We start from the raw sequence: 21,897 nt of genomic DNA on the forward strand, positions 1-21,897 counted from the left end.
ACGGGCCATGCAGGGTTGGGGAGCAATGAGGTTGGAGGCTGTGGGTGGGAGGTCCCCTGAGGTGATGAGGTCATGGATGGAGTTGGAGATGATGGTTTGGTGCTCGGGTGTGGGGTCATGATCAAGGGGGCGGTAGGAGGAGATGTCGGAGAGTTAGCGTTTGGCCTCGGCGATATAGAGGTCAGTGCACCATACTACCACTGCGCCTCCTTTGTCTGCGGGTTTTAGTCACTGTTTCCTGCCGATAAACCAATTATGTATCCAACTGGCAAGCTCACCCTGAATCGCATGTGACCTAACTTCGCTAATTAGCCTAACATGCGCAACCTGTTAAAGGCTTTACTGAAATCCAAATAAATAACATCCATTGCACTGACATCACCAACCTTTTTGGTAACTTCCTCGAAAAGCTCAGTCAGGTTTGTTCGACACAATTTCCCTTGCACAAAGCCGTGCTGACCATCCCGAATCGATTTTTCTCCCTCTGAATGTTCATAAATCCTATTTTTTATGATAATCTCCAACAACGTATCTACAACCAAAGTCAGACTCACAGGCCTATAGTTCCCCAGTTTCTCATTGTTAACAGAACTCTAAAACGACCCACCTTGCGGGCAGGTCTATTGCAGTAACTGATCTCCAATATCTTCTCTTGCACTGTCCTTGGGACACTTTAAAGGGCGTGAAAATAAAAGGGCAGATAAAGTAGATAGGGAGACACTGTTCCTGCCAGTAAATGAGAAAATAAAACAAAGGGGCACAGATTTAAAGTAACATGCTATTGAAGCAAGGATGATCTCAGAAAGAGTATTTTCACACAGGTGAGTAGTTAATGTGTGGAATGCCTTGAAATGTGAACGAAGGCAATTCAGGCATTCAAGAGGGCACTGGGTGGCCATTTAGTGAGACAGGATGTTCAGGGATATGGGGAAAAGGCAGGAGACTGGCACCAGGCAATGAAAGCAGCGTAGACACAATGGGCCGAATGGCCTCCTCTTGCACTGTAAACGTCTGTGGTCCTGTGATAAAAGTAGCTGGTTATTACCACACCAATTTTTGTTTCTCTAAATGTTCATATTTGTGTGGTTATTCAGGCATAGCAAGACCAATGCACAAGAACACAAAAAGCTTTACTCTGCATTTGGGCAGCTGGTAGACCTGAGAGGCTTTACTTGATCGATTGATTAATTGTCATATGTACCAGAGTACAGCGTAAAGTATTGTTTAGGAGCAGTACTACCAGGTCATAGTAAGCAAGGACGTACAGATCAGAGGTTGTAAAAAGACTTAGAGGCATATACGTTACGTTGCATAGGGCTTGGCTAAGTGAGGTCAACATTAGCAAGATCAGTATTATTTGAGGCTACAAGAGTCCATTCATCAGTCTAATGACAGCCAGAAAGAAACTGTTCCTGAAGCTGCTGGTCTGTGTGTTCGGGCTTCTGTATGCCCAGAAGAGGTTGTGGAAGAGCATTACCAGGGATGATGTTGGCTGCCTTTCCAGGACAGCGAGCCATGTAAATAGATTCCACGGATGGAAGGTTGGCTTCCGTGATAGTCTGGACTATGCACACCTCCACCTGGCCACAGCCATTGCCATACCAGGCCATTAGGCACATGGATAGTCTGCTTTCTATGATGCATCAGTAGTAGTTGGTGAGGGACCTTATGCACATGCCAAATTTCTTGAGTGCCTGTAGAAGGAGAGGCATTTGTTATGCCTTAGAGATAATGGGAACATTATGCCTTCTTGACTGTCGCATTTACGTGGGAAGCCCAGGACAGGTTGTAGGTTATTGTCACTCTGAGGAACTTGATGCTCTCCCAACATCAGTTCCATGGGGTGGGTGGGGGGGGGGGGCGCGGTGCATGTTCTCTTCCTTTCTTTCTGAAGTTAATGATTGGTTCTTTAGTTTTGCTGATGTTGAGAGACAGATTGTTCTCATTGCACCGCATCACCAAACCCCCTATCTCCCTTCTGTATTTTGACTTGTCGTTGTTAGATATCTGTCTCACTACAGTGGTGCTGTCAGTGAACTTGTAGATGGAATTCATTTGGAATTTGGCAACACAATTGTAAGTATCCAGTGAGTGCAGTCAGGGGCTGAGGACGCATTCTTAGGGGGCTCCAGTGTCGAGTGTTATTGTGGAGGAGGTGCAGTTACCCATCCTCACTGATTGCGATCTGTGGGTCAGAAAGCTGAGGATCCAATTACAGAGGGTGGAGCCGAGACTGAGGTCACAGAGTTTTGAGATCAGTCTGGAGGGGATAATGGTGTTGAGGGCAGAGCTGTAGTCAATGAGCAGGAGTCTGATGTAGATGTCTTTGTTGTCCAGATGGTCTAGGGATGAGTGCAGGGATAGGGATATGACATCCATTATGGACCTGTTACAATGGCATGCAAATTGCAGGGGGTGAGGGAGGCTGGGAAACTCGAGCTGATGTGGGCCATGACCAGCCACTTGAAGCAATTCATGATTATGGAAGTCAGAGTCACCCTGCATGTGCTTTCTTTAGTACAGGGACAATGGTGGTCTTTGTGAAGCAGGTGGGGACTTTGACTTGTAGGAGGCAAAGGTTGAAGATGTGGGTGAATACCTCCGCTCGTGAGTCCACACAGGACCTGAGTAATCGGCCAGGGACACCGAGCGGGTTCATCGCTTCCCTTGGGTTGACTCCCAGGAATGCCTATCTGACTTCTGAAGCAGTGACAGAGGGAACAGGTGTGTCCAGGGCTGTTGGGGCAGGCGTGTCAGGGAGCAATGTGGCCTTGTCCGTTATCTCGCTGTGCTGTGGTTTATATCCTGTAATGTCTTTTGGGCCTTGCCATAGGCAGCAGGAGTCTGGTTTTAGGTTTGGGATGCTAACTCAGTCCAGTACTGCTTCTAGGCCTCCCTGATGGCTATGCGGAGGTTATATCTGGATTTCCTGTATTGGTCTGGGTCCAAAGTATTCTATTCCCTGGCATATATACCATAACCAGCTTCTTCCCCACTGTTATTCAGACTTTTGAACGGACCTCTCAAATGACATTTTGGTCTCTCTTCCCCTCTCTCTGTAGCTGTAAGATTGTATTCTGCACTTTGGATGGCACAATCTGCCTGTATATTGCACAAAGCAACACTTTTCATTGTATTTCAGTACATTGTGAGAACAATTAATCAGCGAGTGACAAATGCACTGAGGTCCAATCATCAATTCTCCTGGTTTAATGGCTTGATGGATTTAAAATGTAGAGACTTTTTAAACTTATGAGACTGAATTACTGCAGCTGTGACTAGGTTATTACCAAGTAACAATCTACTTTCAACTTGACTTATGTTGGGTTATAGATGTTCCAATGATTCATGAATAGTAGTGAGACAAGGAAAGTCATCTTTCTTTCATAGTCAAACATTGAACACCACATTAAAGCTATTCTATGATGATATATGAAAGTAGAAATGATATCAATGACTCCACCACTGACCCTCAGTAGCAGCAGTGTGTAGTATGCACAAGACGTACTATAGAAATTCACAATAGCTCACAGCGCAGCACCTTCCAAACACATCTACAAGGACAAAGGCAGCAGATACATGGGAACACCACTTGCTGCACCTTCCCTCCCAAGCCACTCACCATCCTTGGAAATATACCACTGTTCCTTCGGTGTCTCTGGAAAATCCTGGAACTCCTTCCTTTTATTCTTTTTTATTCATTTGTAGGATGAGGGTATTGCTGCGAGGCAGTGTTTGTTGCCTGTCCATAACTGCCCAGAGTGCAGTTTAGAGTCAGCTACGTTGCTGTGGGTCTGGAGTCACATGTAGACCAGATCAGGTAAGGATGGCAGATTTCCTTCCCTGAAGGACAATAGTGAACCAGATGGGCTTTCCCAATAATTGACAATCAAATCACGGAGGTCATTAGATTCTTAATTCCAGATATTTATTGAATTCAAATTCCACCATCTGCCGTGGCGGGATTTGAACCCAGGTCCCCAGAACACAATGTATCTCTGGATTAACAGTCCAGAAATAATACCACTGGACCATCAAGTCCCCTCCTTCTCATTGTGTGTAGCTACAGCAAATAGCAGTGGATCAAGAAGGCAGTTCACCTTCACCCACTCAAGGGCAACTGCTGGCTCAACCAGCAACAAATACATCCCATGAAAAGAAGTTTACTCCTGATTTAACTCCAATGTTATTAAGAGTCTGTCAGATGACACCAGACTGAAATGAGCAAGAGGAGAGGTCTTAGACACTGCATTGGAGAGTGATATTGATATAATGCACAGGTATGAGTAAGAATGTTCAAATACATCAAGGGTGTAAGAGACATATTCAGGAATGAGGTGGCAACACTTCATTACTTCAGACGCTTCTTAAAACTTTTGATTATCTGTCCTAATATCGTATGACATGACAGTGCATTGCATTTGTTTTCTCGGGTTCTGTGAAGCATCTTGCAACATTTCATTAGGCTAAAAGATGCTTTATAAAAGCACGATAACACAGTGTGGAGCTGGAGGAACACAGAGGGCCAAGCAGCACCAGAGGACCAGGAAAGTTGATGTTTTGGGTCAGGACCCTTCTTCAGAAATGGTGGAGGGGGAAGGGAGCTCTGAAATAAATAGAGAGAGGAGGGTTGGATTTATTTCAGAGCTCCACACTGTGTTATCTCCGATTTCAGCATTGGCAGTTCTTACTATCTCTTCACAAAAGCAAGTTTGGATTGCTGTTGTTGTCAGTGAATGTAGTAATATCAGTGAAACAAAAGGTACCACATAAACAAAGGATGATTGGCACACCTAAAGTGAGCTGGGTAACTATTTAAATACTGAATCTATATAGAATGTAGGTTTACAATCCTCGGACTGAAATGAAGCATGAGGTACACATAGATTTAGCTGAAAATACCTGCATTATTCTTGCTGAACAATAAGCACAACAGGTTACCTTTGGAAAGCAGCAAGCACACTAAATGATATTTGGTATCTGTGCAATAAATTGTACAAATGGCTTTTGTCGTGGAAACACTACTATTTAATTTTATTCCCGAACAACTGCAACACAGTTGCAATCTCATTCCTGTCTCCAGTGTAGTTAGCAACTTAGCCTGATTGCTCCCAATAGCAGCACTAACAGCATCCCTATAGCCCAGCTATTAACTGACACAAAAATGAAGTGAAGATTAGATGTTGCTAATTCTGATGCTCTGTAAGACTGTGTTCCTCACTGTGGTGGAAAGTAAAATGGAATTGGCCATGTCTAATTTGCAGCATTTTAAGAAGAAAAACTGTAGTGAGCCAAGATGCTTGCAGGCACGCAGGGGGAATTGGTTATATAGATTGATTATTCATTGTAACATAGCCTTTACCAGCATGTCAGTGACCGATGTGTGGTTCGCTGGGACCTCCACCATCTTAGAATCGTACAATCCCTACAGTGCGGAAACAGGTCAATCAGCTCACCAAGTCCACACCAACCCTGCTATGGGCATCGAACCTCGATTCATCTGCCAACCCTAACCCTAACTCTATAACCCAGCATTTCCCATTCACCTAGCCTACACATCCCTAGACACTGTGGGCAACTTAGAATGGCCAATCCACTTAACTTGCCCGTCTTTGGCCAGTTGGTGGAAACTGGAGGAAACCCACACAGACACAGGGAGAATGTGTAAACTCTGCACAGACAGTTGCCCGAGGCTGGAATAGAACCTGGGTCCCTGGCACACTGATGCAGCAGTACTAACCATTGAGCCACCATGCCGCCCCATTAATGCTTTTGGTCTCAGTCTCATGGGGTCTCCAACTGTCAAGAAGATTTGTCACTTGTTTGAGACAACATTGAAGCCTCTTTTCTTAATATTCATATAGAGGAAGTGGGTCTCACTGTCCAGGCTGGCATTCTTTGCCCATCCCTAATGGTCCAGATCATACTTAAGAGTCAACCCCATTGCTCTAGGTCTGGAATCATGTGTAGGCCAGACCGGGTAAGGATGGCAGGTGCTTTCCTTAAAGGTTTGAGCCCAGATACCTACATCATTTGTGGAGATGGGACTTGGGACTCCGAAATCCAGATTTTTTTTTTCTTTCTTATCTTCTGGCTCTGTTAAATCTTTTAGTTCTGGATTTTGTAACCAAGTTGACACCAGTGAATGGCGACTTTGTGCACTTTTCTCTGTACTTATGTATTCCTATACTTAGTACATGCAACAAAGTAAGTCTTAATTAAAGTCTAAGGAACTGGGCTTTTCCAACAATCAGTACTAAATTCATGGTCGTTAGATGCGTAATTCCAGAGTTTTTTTTCTTAAAACTGATATCAAATTCCACCTTCTGCCACAGTGAGATGCAAACCCATGTCCCTAGAACATTACCCAAGTCTTGAGATTAACAGTCCAGCAATAATATCACTGGTTACCACAGCTTAAAGTAGCAGGTATTCTTTGGCTGAAGGATAAAACACATCTTCATAGAACATAGAACATAGAAAAGTACAGCACAGTACAGGCCCTTCGGCCCACGTTATTGTGCCGTGGAATAATCCTAATCCAAAATTAAAATAACCGAACCTACATTCCCCTCAATTCACTGCTGTCCATGTGCATGTACAGCAGTTGCTTAAATGTCACTAATGACTCTGCTTCCACGGCTACCACTGGTAAGCTATTCCATGCGCTCACAACTCTCTGAGTGAAGAACCTCCCTCTGACGTCTCCTCTATATCTTCCTCCTAACAGCTTAAAACTATGACCCCTCGTGGCAGTCAATCCTGCCCTGGGGAAAAGTCTCTGGCTATTGACTCTATCCATGCCTCTCATTACCTTGTACACCTCGATCAGGTCACCTCTCTTCCTCCTTCTCTCCAGAGAGAAAAGTCCGAGCTCAGTTAACCTCTCCTCGTAAGACAAGCTCTCCAGTCCAGGCAGCATCCTGGTAAACCTCCTTTGCACACTCTCCAAAGCCTCCACATCTTTCCTCTAATAGGGCGACCAGAACTGGACACAAAATTCCAAGTGTGGTCTCACCAGGGTTTTGTAGAGCTGCCTTGTTAATGAAAGCCAAAACACCAAATGCCTTCTTAACAACTTTATCCACCTGGGTGGCAACTTTGAGGGAGCTATGCACTTGAACACCAAGATCCTGCTGCTCCTCCACACTGCCGAGAATCCTGCCTTTAATCCTATATTCAGCATGAAAGTTCAACATTCCAAAATGCATCACTTCGCATTTATCCAGGTTGAACTCCATCTGCCATTTCTCAGCCCAGCTCTGCATACTGTCAATGTCTCACTGAAGCCTGCAATAGACCTCGATACTATCTTCCCGATGAGATCACAGCTAGAGAACTGCGCCTAGATTTGGTCTCTGTATTGATATCACTTTAAGAGAGAACTTGCTAAGAAGAAGGAAGAACATGTGACCAGTAGTTTAGTCAGCAGCATGTGGTGTGAGGCAGTTGCAGCTTTGTTTTCCTGTTACAATAGTTTGAGCTACCCTGTGATATGTCTTCAAATTCAGCTTAACAATCCTGGTGTAAGACTGGTCAGTCTGTGTTAAACTAACATGGAACCACAACAGTATTACATTGCAAGCAGCTTAGATTGGGATCACTCAGCTGGTCACTTGGACAAAGCATCTGTTTTATGAAAAAAGTTCAGTCTATACTTACTGGCGTTTGGAAGAATGAAAAGTGATTTTATTGAAACATATAAGATCTATAGTAGTTTGTCAGGGTGGATGCTGAGAACATATTTCCCCACAGGAATCATCACAGCTTGGGATGCAACACACTTGGTACAGCAACTGCTCTACCCAGGACAGTAAGAAACGACAGAGAGCTGTGAACTCAACCTAGACCTTCCATCTACAGATAACAAGGTGTAGAGCTGGATGAACACAGCAGGCCAAGCGGCATCAGAGGAGCAGGAAAGTTGATATTTCAGGTCTAAACCCTTCTTCAGAAAAAAAAATCCTGAAGAAAGGTCTAGGCCCGAAATGTCAGCCTTCCTGCTCCTCTGATGCTGCTTGGCCTACTGTGTTCATCCAGCTCCTCACCTTGTCATCTCAGATTCTCCAGCATCTGCAGTTCCTACTATCTCCTTCCACCTACAGACTCCGTCTACACTTCTGACGGCCTTGGGAAGGCAGCCAACATCATTAAAGACCTCTACCACCCAAGCTATAATCTCTTCCAAGCTATTCCATCAGGCAGAAGATACAAAACCTTAAACACATGTACCAACAGATTGAAGAGCAGCTTCTTCCTTCCTCTTATTAGCCTTCTGAATGGACATTTTAATATTGATCTCACTCTTTCTGTACCTTCTCTACAGCCATAACGGTGTATTCTTCAATTTATTCTATTACCCTAATGTACTTTCTTTAGTACGGTCTGCTTGTACTGCATGCAAAACTAAACTTCTCACTGTACCATGGACTGTGTGACAATAATAAATCAAATCTAATCAAAAACCTGCAACTCACTGACATAATTACAGAATAAGGGGATGGAGTCAAGCATTTAAGACAGCAGATATAAGGGATTTCTTATCTGAGGGTCGCAAATCCTTGGAAATCTCTGCCCAAAGATTTTTGGAGATTGTGGCACTGAATGTGAGTGCTACAGTAATAGACAAAGAAGAGCTGCTAAAAAAACCTGGTAGAGCACTCCATCCCTCATTCCTGGAATAAATGATTAGTCCCAGGGTATTAGAAGATTGCAAATGTGATGCCATTGTTCAAGGAAAGGGGAAAAATATGACCCAGGAAATTATAGACCTGTCAATTTGACATCGATAGTGGGAAAACTAGGAGGAGGCAGCAATGGCCCAGTGATATTATCACTGGGTTGTTAATCCAGAGACCCACGTAATGTTCTGAGGACATGGGTTCAGATTCTGTCACAGTAGATGATGGAATTTGAATTCAATAATAAAAAACATCTGGTGTTAAGAGTCTAATGATGACCATGAATCCATTGTCAATTGTCAGGAGCAAAAAACAACACCTATCTGGCTCACTAATGTCCTTTAGGGAAGGAAACTGCCATCCTTACCTGGTCTGGCCTACATGTGTCTCTAGACCCACAGCAATGTGGTTGACTCTTAACTGCCCTCTGGGCAATTAGGGATGGGCAACAAATGCTGGCCCAGCCAGCGACACCCTCACCCTATGAATGAATAAAGCAAAAAGAAACCTGATGGAAGCCATAATACAGGACAAGATAACTATGCATTTGAAGAAAAATGCTTTAATACTAGACAGTCAACATGGCTTTGTCAGGGACAGATCATGTCTGACAAATTTTATTGAGTTCTTTGACAAGGTGACAAATGCAGTGGGTGATGGTCATACTGTGAAGGTTGTGGTTGGTTCACTTGGACGCTGCACTGACAATGTTACCCAGCAGGGTAATGAAACATCTGCAAACTAATGAACCAGCTCAGCGAACCAACCAACCACAGCATCCACAACCCGAGCTGCAAATCTACTCAAGAACCTTAGCTGTGAATGTTGTATAGTTGGGCTTTCAGAAAGCATTTGATACAGTGTCACATGGTAGGTTGGTTAGCAAATTAAATAGATTTGGGGTTGATGGGTCCTTGGCAGGATGGATTAGAATTTGGCTAAATGATAGGAAACAGAGGCTAAGTGCAGATGGGCATTTGAGAGTGGAGATGAGTTGAAAGTGGTGTTCCCCAGGGATCAGTGATAGGGCCCTTGCTTTTTCTGATTTATAGAAATGATTTCTAGATGGGATTTGAGGGAAAAATCTTCATATTTGTATATGATACTAAACTAGAGATAATAGTAATTAACAAGGATGATGCCGAGCAACTTCAAAGGAGCATTGACAAGTTGGCCAAATGGGCAGACACCTAGCTGATGAACTTCAATGCAGAGAAATGTGAGATTCTGCATTTTGGTAGATCAAATGCAGCAGTATAATACAGGCTCGATGGTACAACTTTGGAGGGAATACAGAAGTAAAAGGATGTCAGATTTCCCATACATGATTCTGTGAAGGTGGCCAGGCAAATTGAAACACTTAGAAAGGCCTGTGGATGCATATACTTGTTGAAGCAAGCGCATTTTGCTGAGGAGGAAAAGGATGCCCTGCAGGAGCATATCAAACAGAGGGGGGAGAGTCACTTTGTTTCCACAGAGCAAGGGTCAAAAAATTGGTAAGTGTGGTCAGAAAGGCAAGTCTTTAATATCTAACTTAATGCTGGAAAATAGGCACTCAGCTGCTCAGAGCAAGTAAGGTAAGAGAAGCAACTTTGAGTTGCTGGAAAGCGTTTGGTTTAGGCTGCACCTGTGAAGTTTGGAGTGTGGTATTCCCGTTTGCTGTGCTACAACATTTTACTCCCACCTTTGTGAATCTACTGCTCACATTTACCTCCAATGGCTGACAATTGTCTCCAAATCCAGCATCTACAAGTTTGCCCCCTGTTTTACACTTTTTAAATAAAAGGAAGGGGGATTTTCCAGAAAACAATTTTAAACATTGTTATCTCAACAATTAACCAGACAATGAGCAAAGGAACAAAGCATCCTCTGAATGAAATTGCAATGTCCAAGAGGCATTTTGTACACAGGATACTTCATTATCCAATTCTTCACACTTGCATTCCAATCATTCAATCGACGCAGGCCGAAAGCATCTTTCTAATTACACCATTTTAAAATAAGTCGCCCCGGCTAGATTCCCCTGAACATTTCCCAAAGTTCGCCAATTAAGCGAAGCTGTTTGACAAAAAAAGCAGAAACAAAGAGGAAAGACAGGACCAACGATGTCATTTGCTCTTAAATATGCTTTCCTATTCTGACTCTAATTATCATGTGTAATCAATAAACATCAGGGATTCTTTTTAAACAAACAATGTATTTCAAAATCATAAGCGTGCTCTTTATTAAAAGATTTACAATTGTACACAGAAGAGCGCTCCCTCACAGGCGGATAGTCATATAGATCCAGAGAAGAGGTGGTCGATGACGACACGCTCCATAGTGTTTGACACACCGCCTTCTTGGTGTAGCGGGGATTGAAGGCAAGAACGTTTTGAACAGGGGATGCGTCATTTGACTAATTCATCAACTCCATCCAATTGAACACAGCCAGTGCAATTAAACAGCCCAAGTCCCCGAGATATGAATCATTGAAGGAAGGGAGGGACCTCTGGCATGTCTCATTCTAAAACCCCAATATACTAGCCTCCTATCTGAATAGTTCATACAAAGACTGTTCTTCTGTTGTGAATACAGGTTATACCCTTGTGCTTGATTTAATAGTTACAACTTTGTCACTACTGTGGATAGGTTCTGTGCTTCAGTGGCATTGGGGATAGGGGAACCAAATCAACAGCCTTTGTCCTGATCTAATGTGGTAATCAAGGGTCAAAGACCATTCCTGAACCTTATCCCTTCTTGACTTACCCCTATACACTCCAGTTCTACAGTGCGCGGAGAAGTTGCATGTCCTGTAGTAATTCTCTGTGCCTCCAGAATGTATTATGGTAAAGAGAAGATTTAAAAGTTCTTGTTTACAAACAGGACACCTACCCAGAAACAAGGTACAAATGCTTCTCAATTTACATCATGATTCCAGGTCTAGAGCACACCAGATATTTCATATTCCGCAATTTTACCTCCTTTTTCTCTTGAAAGTTGCTTCATCCAGGGCACATAACCATCTGGAAGATGCACTACAATGACTCGCCATGACTCTTTCGACCATTTAGAGAGACAAGGACAGCAGATACACAGGAACACTATCACATTCAAGTTCCCCTCCAAGCCACTCACCAATCTGACTTGGAAATCTATTGCCTTTCCTTCACTCTCAGAGTCTCTGGAATTCCATCCTTAACGGCATTGTGGGTCCACCTACAGCAGCAGTTCAATAAAACAGCACTACTTTCACAAGGGAATTAGGGATGTGCAATAAATGCAAGCCTTAACACAGACCTACCTGAGAGAGTAGGCTATGTGGCTAATTGAATTTTCTTCAACATTAGATGCAATCATGGTTGATCATCGACTCCATCCCATATCCTCTCGTTATCTGAGTATCCAAAATCCTATTATTTCACAGCCCTCTGGATTTGATCGAGTGCATACAATTATCTGTCATCATGATGTGAGCTTTTTTATTCATCCAGGTACTATTCTTACTGGGTGGCACAGTGGCACTGCTGTCTCGCAGGGACCCGGGTTCGATTCTAGCCTCGGGCATCAGTCTTCGTGGAGTTTGCACCTTTTCCTTGTATCTGTGTGCGTTTCTTCCCGGTGCTCCAAATTCCTCCCACAGTCCAAAGATGTGCAGGCTAGTTGGATTGGCCATGCTAAATTGCTCCTAGTGTGCAGGGATGTGCAGGCTAGGTGGGCTGGCCATGGGAAATGTAGGGGTACAGGCCTTTCTCCTCCACAGATGCTGCCAGACCTGCTGAGCTTTTCCAGCAACTTTGATTTTGTGCAGGGTTACAGGGCTGGGGTACGTCTGGGTGGAATGCTCTTCAGAGGGTTGGGTATAGACTGAATGGCCTATTTCCACCCTGAAGAGATTCTATGGTTCTTATATCATCCTGCCCACGTGTGTTATGACATACCTCTAGAGCAGGTGGGACTTGAGCCTAGACCCTCTGGCTCAGCAGTAGAACAAAGAACAAAGAAAATTACAGCACAGGAACAGACCCTTTGACCCTCCAAGCCTGCACCAATTCAGATCCTCTATGTAAACCTGTCACCTATTTTCCAAGGATCCATGTCCCTCTGCTCACTGCCCATTCATGTATCTGTCTAGATACATCTTAAATGACGCTATCGTGCCCGCCTCTACCAACTCTGCTGGCAATGCATTCCAGGCACCCACCACCCTCTGCGGAAAGAACTTTCCATGCATATCTCCCTTAAACTTTTCCCCTCTCACCTTGAAATTGCGACGACTAGTAATTGAGTCCCCAACTCTGGGAAAAAGTTTCTTGCTATCCACCCTGTCTATACCCTTCATGAGATGTAGAGTTAGAGAAACTATCACTGTGCCACAAGAGCCGATGATGCATGCTTTCATTTTGAATAGGGTATTTCTTTCAGATAAGGCATTACTCATGTTACAATGTAACATAATGGTACACTGCATACTAACCATGAGACCTAACGCAACGTACAGAGGTGATTTTTCTTTCACTGGGCAAGACTATTTTTAGAGAGGACCAGCGATAGACAGTGTCTGAGAAATCCAACAGTGAACCGAGAAGAATATTTTTTACTTTAGTGGCAATAGGATAGAACTCTGTCCCACAGGGAGTGGTTGAAGTGAATAATATGATACATTTAAGGCAAAATTAGGGAAAAGCGTGGGAGAGGAAGGTGTGGAGATTAATCATTGCTAGATTTAAATAAGAATAAAAATAGGAGGAGGTTCAGGTGATGAATAAAGACCTGCACAGATTCTTTTGTCTGAATGAAGTGCCTCTCTGCTGATTTACCCCAAGGTTATCATGCCTCAAGTTCATGTGTATTTTACTGATTGGAGCGTCAGCAATGTGGGCCATGAAGAGAGAGGAATCAGCCACAGTTTGCTTGGTCCTTTGCTCACCATCTCAATGCCAGCGTTGCAAAGTCAAACTGTTACATTAGTCCTATAGAGTGGTGCAGTGGCTCGGTGGTTAACACTGCTGCCTCTCAATGCCAGGGGCCTGGTTCAATTCCAGTCTTGGACGACTGTGTGGAGTTTACACATTCTCTCCCTGTGTCTGCATGGGTTTACTCTGGGTGCTTCAGTTTCTTCCCCCTGTCCAAAGATGAGCAGGCTAGGTGGATTGACCAGGCTAAATTGCCCATAGTGTGCAGGCTAGGTAGATTAACTCTGGGAATGACAGGGGGTGGGTGGGATGCTGTTTGAAAAGTTGGTGTGAATTTGATGGACCAAATAGCCTCTATCTGCAATGTAGGATTTCTGTGATTATATCCTGTTACCTCATCTAACACTATTTTAATGTGCTGCACTCTAATGACAATGTTAACAACAATAATTTGACTTTATCTAGTGCCTTTACTGTGATAAAGTGACCCAAGGCACTTCACAGGTGCCTCGTAAAGCAAATTTGTACAAAAGACAAGATTAGGAGAGCTGGCCAAAAGCTTGGCAATGGATGTAGATCTTAAGGAGTTCCTTAAAAAGAGGAGATTAGAAGAGAGACACAGAGGCACGAAGAAAGATTCCAGAATTTAGGAGAGCTGAAGGTGAAGCTGCCAATAGGGTTACTAAAGATCAACTGCTTAACGCCACATTCCTGGAGCCTACATTGAAATATTATTGCTCTAGTGCAGAACAAAAGATGCTGAAAATCTGAAATTAAAACAGAACTTGCTACAGAAACTCACCAGAACTGACAGTGGCTGTGGAGAGAAGGCAGAACCAAAATTTCAGGTCCAGTGGCACTTCTTCAGAATGCTCTGTTGTATTTGTCAGCAGGGATTTACTTCCGAAGTTATCAATTTTTTTTTTCACAGTTGACAACCAATGCTTATTTTGGATTCATTCCCGCCTCCTTTCTGTCAAAAATACAAAGCAAAAAGAATGAAAACTCTCTTCAGTCATGATGCAAATTTGAACAGTCCTTATCTTCCAGATTTGATTAAGATCAATAGGCTTGTTTTCTTTCAATACTTGTGTTTGGAAATGTTCCGGTAATTCTCAGGTAACCTGCCAACTCTGTCAGTTCTATCCGCAGGCACTGACACCTCTCTTACCATTCACAACAAATGCTTTCACATGTACAGGACTCATACTATCTCACTCACAACAAGTGCAACTCACATGTAACACATCTCTCAGACATGTCCCAAAGCACTTCACACAAGTGGACAACCATGAATATGCCACTAATGTTCCTGCTGTTTAATCACACTTACTGCCCTCCCTCTGCACTTATAACAAGTTGGAGGAATTGGTTTTGAACTTCTAAATCCGGCTGGCTTGTGGGTCAAAATTTTTGATTTCCATGACTGATCTCGGATTGTCCTATTTGAAATGCTTCCTACCTCAACCCCAAACACCTGCTTCTGTTCCTTTGGACGTTTTGTTGTCCTCTTGATATGCCTCACCTTTTGGTATTGTCGCAGCCTTTAAGATGGGGATTTTTAGGAATCAATAGAACTTCCGCTCTTTAGCGTCTGTCATGTCACTCAAGTGACCTCACCATCTCGTTAATGAATTTTTAAAAATGCAGTCCTAGAAGTTAGGTGGGTGAGCACAGAAAACCCAAGACAGGAAACAAACTAAATAGGAATAGATTCATACAGCATGGAAACAGACCATTTGGTCCAACCAGTCCATGCTGGCCGTAATCCCAAACTACACTAGACCCACTTTCCTGCTTCTGGCCCATATCCCTCTAAACCTTTCCTATTCATGTACCTACCTAAATGTCTTTTAAACGTTGTCATTGTAGCCACACCCAGTACTTCCTCAGAAGTTCATTCCACACAGAAGCCACCCTGTGGCTAAAAAAATTGCCCCTTGTCTTTTTTTTAAATCTCTTTCCTCTCATCTTAAAATCCCCCATTTTAGGGAAAAAGACAACTACCATTAACCCTATCTATACCTCTCATGCTTTTATGAACTTCTAGTGGTCATCTTTCAACCTCCTAAGGTTGGGAGAAGGCCATTCAGCCCCTCAAACCTGCTGCCCCAGTCAATGAGATCATCGCTGCCCTGGTTGAGTTGCCTGGCATTGGGTGTTACTTTTCTGCTTTGATAGAGCACTCGCCAATGAGGTTGAATGCTCAAAAGAGATGGAGTTTAATCCAATACCCTCTGACCAAACTGTGACTTTAAATATCAATGTCACTTGCTCAAAAAACAAATCAAATTCCTTTTTAGGACAGTAATTAAATTGCCTCAACAAATTTTAGTGGAGAGTCACTTTCAATCTCTGGGTTAATAGCCAACAATTTGCATCATTTACACTGACCTGATATTGAATTGCAGGGTTCAGGCTGAATTAAATGACCCTAGATGAGCTAATGATCATCCCATGCTCCCCAGCCTTTTTGGAATGGGAAGTTCAAGCAAGGCTCCAACCCTAATCCTGCAACCTCAAGCATTTTGGGATTAAAAGTGTTGTATACATCAAAGGTTTTATTAACAGGCACCTACAACACCAGGTGTGTGCCGGTTGATCAAGACGTCCACACAATCAATGTAAAAGCACACATTAAGTACTAGACATAGGGGCATAGATATCTAAGTTATAATTTATTTGCAGTATCAATTACTTAAATAATTATGTAACTTTGACTTACAACTTACTGGCAGAGAGCCTTCTCACTGGCACTCCGAGCTGACCGGGGCATGACCGTAGATCGTGATAATACAGTAAAATTTGCAGTAGATATTCTTTACCGGTTTACCAAGAGGGCCTGTTCACAATATGCCGGTTAAAACAAAGTTCTTTCTCAATACCCATTGTTATGATAAGAGCACCAGATGAAGGCAAGAGGAGGCTCAAAAATGTAATAACGTTCTGCGCTAGTTCTTGGAATTAAACTTAATATCATGGTTCGTCCGTTGATGATGTATGTGTGTAGAAGTCATTGCCATAGTGAAATAGGTTTCTAGCAATAGGATCCACACATTGGTTACAGAACCACTGTTAGGTCGATGAGGGAGGTCCAACTGAACAGTGTGGTTCAGACAACTTCACCAGCTGTCTGCCAGGCTCAGAATCCCAGCGATAGAAATCCCACCTGCTGAGATCTGCCAACAAGAGTGCAGCAGATCTCCAGCCCCTACAATGCCACCAGGAGTGGTGACTGCTGCAGGGACAAGTTCACCTACAAAGGGATGCCCTGGGAGAGGTGACTGGAGTCCATCAGAGGCCCCTGGGAGGGGGTTTGCTGGTATACAGGACCCTAATGCAAAGACGGAGGTGGCACAGATACCCCTTGCTCAGTTCCTAGTCCCTTACGTGGACACTGAGTGCATTAGATAAGGTGAGCTTCCCTCCCAAATGTGCTAAAAGCCTGCTGACACACATGACGGGGTTGGCTGGGCGACGCTGAGAAGGTGCAGAGAGACAGAATCAGAATCACTGAATTAGTGTGGTGCAGAAGGCCAATCAGCCCATTGTGACTATACTAGTCCTATCCCCAAGTGCCAATCTCCTGCCATTTCTCCATATCCCAGCACATTCTTTCTATCCAAATACCCTCTTGAATGCCTCAGTTGAACTTGCCCTCCACCAGGCAGTGCATTTCATATCTGATCCAAGGGCTCTTGTGATGCAGTAGTAGTGTTACTACCTCTAAACCAAAAGAACCTGGTTCAAGTCCCACCTGCTCCAGAGGTGTGTAAGTACATTTCTGTACAGATTGATTCGAAAATAGCTCCATACTCTAATTACTCACAGCGTGAGCAAAAGTTTTTTTTTGCATATAACCCTTACTTCATTTTACACATCACTTTAAATCCATATCCTCTTGTTCTTGTTTCTTTTACAAGTGGGAATGGCTTCACCCTGCCTACGCTATCCAACCTGCCCATGGTTTTGGAAACCTCTACCAGATATCCTCTGTTCTCTTTCGAGGCCCTTGTAATTTCAATAGAATCCAATAAAGCCGATGGGCTAAGATATAATGACCGTGAAGTTGTTTGCTAATGAGCCTAATTAACCAGTGAATGGGGCAGAGCAATCCTAGCACTGATCTAATAAGGATTAGTTTTCCACAGTATGAATAGGAACCAAAGCCTCCTCTTAGTTAGTTTTCTTTGGTCCACCTACCACCTAATCCAATTCAGAGAATCATGGAATCCCGACAGTGTGACAGCAGGCCACTGGACCCACCAAGCCCACACCAACCTTCAGAACAGCATCCCATTCAGACCCACCCCCTATCCTATCCCTGTAACCCTGTATTTCCAATTGGCCAACTCACTTAACCTGTTTGTCTTTAGACTTTGGGAGAAAATGGACACAGGCACGGAGAGATTGTGCAAACTCGACACAGACAGTTGCCTGAGGCTGGAATCGAACCTAGACACTATGAGACAGCAGTGCTAACCACTGAGCCCCTGTGCCATCCAAGAGGGCAAAAAGGCTTAGTTGTTCGATTAAACCCAGCCTGTGATTTGACTGAATTCTTAGCATTTTGTGGTGATCTTCCCAAAGCTATTACATTCTCAGAAGGAGAATTCTGAGTGATGACTGGGGAGTGACAGTGTCCAAATATGAGCTCTGCTCAATAAACTGAGAACTACCTTCAACTACAACTCCCAAACAGAAAGACATCTGTTACTATGGTAATGCTTTTTTAAATTTTATCTCTAGTGCTTCAAAACACATGAATGTAAGTGCACATAACAGTGCACTGTCTGGGAGTGAATCTGCTTTTTTTTATTATAGCTTTCAATCAAGTTAAGGATAGAGAAAATCTTTATGAAAATGTGTATTTGAACAGCCTGGCCTCTGAATTCATTTGTCTTCTCTCAGCCCATGTCAGAATGTGACAGGATCCCCTGAAGATCCAGCACCACCCTCAGTGTGCGAGTGCAGCCTTTGGCCGCCTGAGGAAAAGTGTGTTTGAGGACAACAGCATCAGATCCAGCATCAAACTCATGGTTTACAGGAGCTGTGCTGGTTCCTGGTCTCCTTATGTGGCTCTGAGATGTGGACTGTCTACAACAGACACCTCAAGGTGTTGAAGAAGAATCACCAACGTTGCCTACGCAAGACCCCGATGCACCAACACCAGCGTCCCCAACCAGGCCAATATCCCCAGCATCGAGGCATAAACCCCCCATCACACCCCTCCCCTCAACCTTGATCGGCTGCAATGGGCTGGGCGTGTCATCCACACAATCCACTCCCTGAGCAGCTCTGCTCCCAGCTCCTACACGGCAGGCGAGCCCCAGGTGGTCAGAGGAAGTGCTTCAGGGATACTGACAAGGCCTCACTGGCAAAGTGTGACATTCCCACAGACACCTGGGAATCATTGGGCCAAGACTATCCAAAATAGAGGCGGAGCATCTGGGAAAGCCTCAAGACTTGCCGTCGGGAAAAAACAGAGGCCAGGCAAAAACAGCAAAATGAGCGCGTTGCCACACCAATGTCCCATTCACCGTTTCCTATGACCACCTTCTATTCTAAATGTAACAGAGCCTGCGGTAGCAATATCAGTCTGTACAGCCACCCACGGACTCACTCTGAGAGTGACCAACAATGATGATGACTCTCAATGTGAAGGTACCTTCAAGTGACAATGATAGCATGCTTATGCTTAAGGGGAAATTACAGACCCTGCTGCACAGTGCTGTTTTACCTCCTGCAGCTATCATTTGTGTCTGTCAGCATCCAATGTTCTCAGCGCTCAGCTTCTCTCCTTCCTAATTGATTACCTTCCACATCTTATTCTCGTGTTGTCACTGTCATCTGTGAGGCCGGTGTTTATGGTCTATGGTGATATACTACTTTTATGAAAACAGATTCATTCCCCACACAGCCCAGAAGGCAAATGCAACTCCTTTAGAACTGAGGTCACATACAGAGCGGGCTGGGTCAAGACAACAGATTTGTTTCCCTGTAAGAGCATTACTAATAAGCTTTCACAACAATTCAGTCAGTTCAGGGTCAACATTGCAAATGCTAGTTTATTATTCAGCTACCACTTAACTATATGAATTTAAATTTCTCAGCCTGTCAAGATGGCTTTCATTCATCTAGGCCTCTGAATTTTTACCAACGTAATGTGACCCTTCTCACCACTGATTATAGTAAAACAAAATCCAAATTAAATTTGGTTGGATATAAAGTTCAGTGGGATTATGGCATCCCCATCCAGCAAAGGCTCAGTACCATGACCAACTCCAACTTTTTGACAAATTAGTAGACAGGAGCGGTTGAGATACCTTACAAGAGGAGGGGTGGTGTGTTACCCACGTTATAAATGTCAATTTAAGTATATTATATATATATATAGTATGTGTATGTATGCTCCATTTGTGATTAAGAGCAGCTAGTGTTAATTGAAAGGAAGGTTAGGTCACAAATATCCCATTGCCATTAATATCTTATCCGTGCTCCTTCACCTTTTGATTGTATTACCCTTAAGGGACACCTCTAACCAATTTAGAGAACATAGGTAATCAAGTGGAGTAGGTTAATTGAAAAATAAATACCATTGGTAATTTGACAATGGGGAGGCAAACTGTATCCATTGCTCCTGAAGGATCTTTGGGATTCAGTGATAGTGTCTCTAACTTTTAACCTGAAGTTCAGAGTTCAAGTCCTACCTGACCTGGAGATGTGTCATACATGTCTAAACAGATACATTAAAAAGGAAAGTTCTTAAAAGAACCAAATTCTACCTGGGAGAGGCTATGTAAGGGAAAAGTTCACTGCACTGATGCTGTATACAATATTGTGAATAAATCATTGCAGATAGACTGGCTCTAACCTCTTTCTTTGCCAGATTAAGAACAAACTGCTGGTGATAGGTATTGGAGCAGAAGGCATGGTTCTATTAGCAATGCACAATGCCATGACAGATTAACAAACGCATTGTGAAATATCCTCTGTAATTATGCTGTATGGAACACGAAATGACAGTTCCTGTATTTGCTGAATCATGTTACGTTTGAGACATAAATAACAAAAGGAGACAATTGAGCCTTAAGCCTGTTTTGCCTTTTAATCAGGCCTTGGGTGACCGGTACCTCAACACTATTTACCTATCATAGCCCTATGATCACTTAATGCCCTTCTCGAACACAAATCTGTTGATGTCAGAATTGTATAGCATGGAAACAGGCCCTTCAATCTAATTTATCCGGGTCAACCAGATATCCTAAATTAATCTCGTCCCATTTGCCAGCATTTGGCCCATATCTCTGTCAACTCTTCCAATTCGTGTGCCCATCCAGATGCCTTTTAAATGCTGTAATTGTACCGGCCTCTACCACTTCCTCTGGCAGCTCATTTCATACCTGCACCAACCTCTTTGTGAAAACGTTGCCCCTTAGGTCCCTTTTAAACCTTTCCCCTCTCACCTTAAACCTATGCCCTCAAGTATTGGACTCCCCTACCCTTAGCTGCTCAACCTATCCAGGCCCCTCATTATTTTATAAATCTCTATAAAGTCATCCCTCAGCCTTCGACGCTCCAGGGAAAATAGCCCCAGCCTATTCAGTCTCGCTCTCTGGCTCAAACCTTCCAACCCTGGCAACATCTTTGTAAATTTTTCCTGCACCATTTCAAGTTTAACAACATCTTTCCTATATGTTCACTGAGAGATCCAACTTAGTAGAAGCTAAGCTCATTCCCCACTTTTACATGAATCTTTGCAATGCTATAACCCATCCATGTTGCTAGTGAATTCACATCTGGAGTACTATGTGCAGCACCAGTCATCATACTTAGGGAAGGATGTTAATGCATTGAAAGCAGTTCAGTGAAGGCTTCCTCGACTAATACCTAGGGTGAGTGGATTTCCTAATAAGGAAAGGCTTGATAAACTAAACCTGTATCTGTTACAGATTAGTCAGAGGTGACTTAATACACACATAAGATCCTGAGGACACTGGGCCTGGTGGATGTTGAAAAGCTGCCTCCTCTTGTTTTGCTAAATTAAGGAGTCATAAAAGACCAAAATGAGGAAACACTTTCCTCATTGAATCCCTACAGTGTGGAAATGGGCCCTTTAGCCCAACAAGTCTACACTGACCCTCAGAGCATCCCATCCAGACCCATCCCCCTATAACCCACCTAATGTACACGTCCTTGGCAATTTTGCCTGGCTAATCCATCTGTCCTGTATATTTTTGGCCTGTGGGAGGAAACTGGAGCCCCCGAAGGAAACCCACGTCGACACAGGGAGAATGTGCAAACTCCACACAGTCACCTGA

This window comes from Stegostoma tigrinum, chromosome 28 (genome assembly GCF_030684315.1).
Source record: "Stegostoma tigrinum isolate sSteTig4 chromosome 28, sSteTig4.hap1, whole genome shotgun sequence".
NCBI classification, from domain to species: Eukaryota; Metazoa; Chordata; class Chondrichthyes; order Orectolobiformes; family Stegostomatidae; genus Stegostoma; species Stegostoma tigrinum.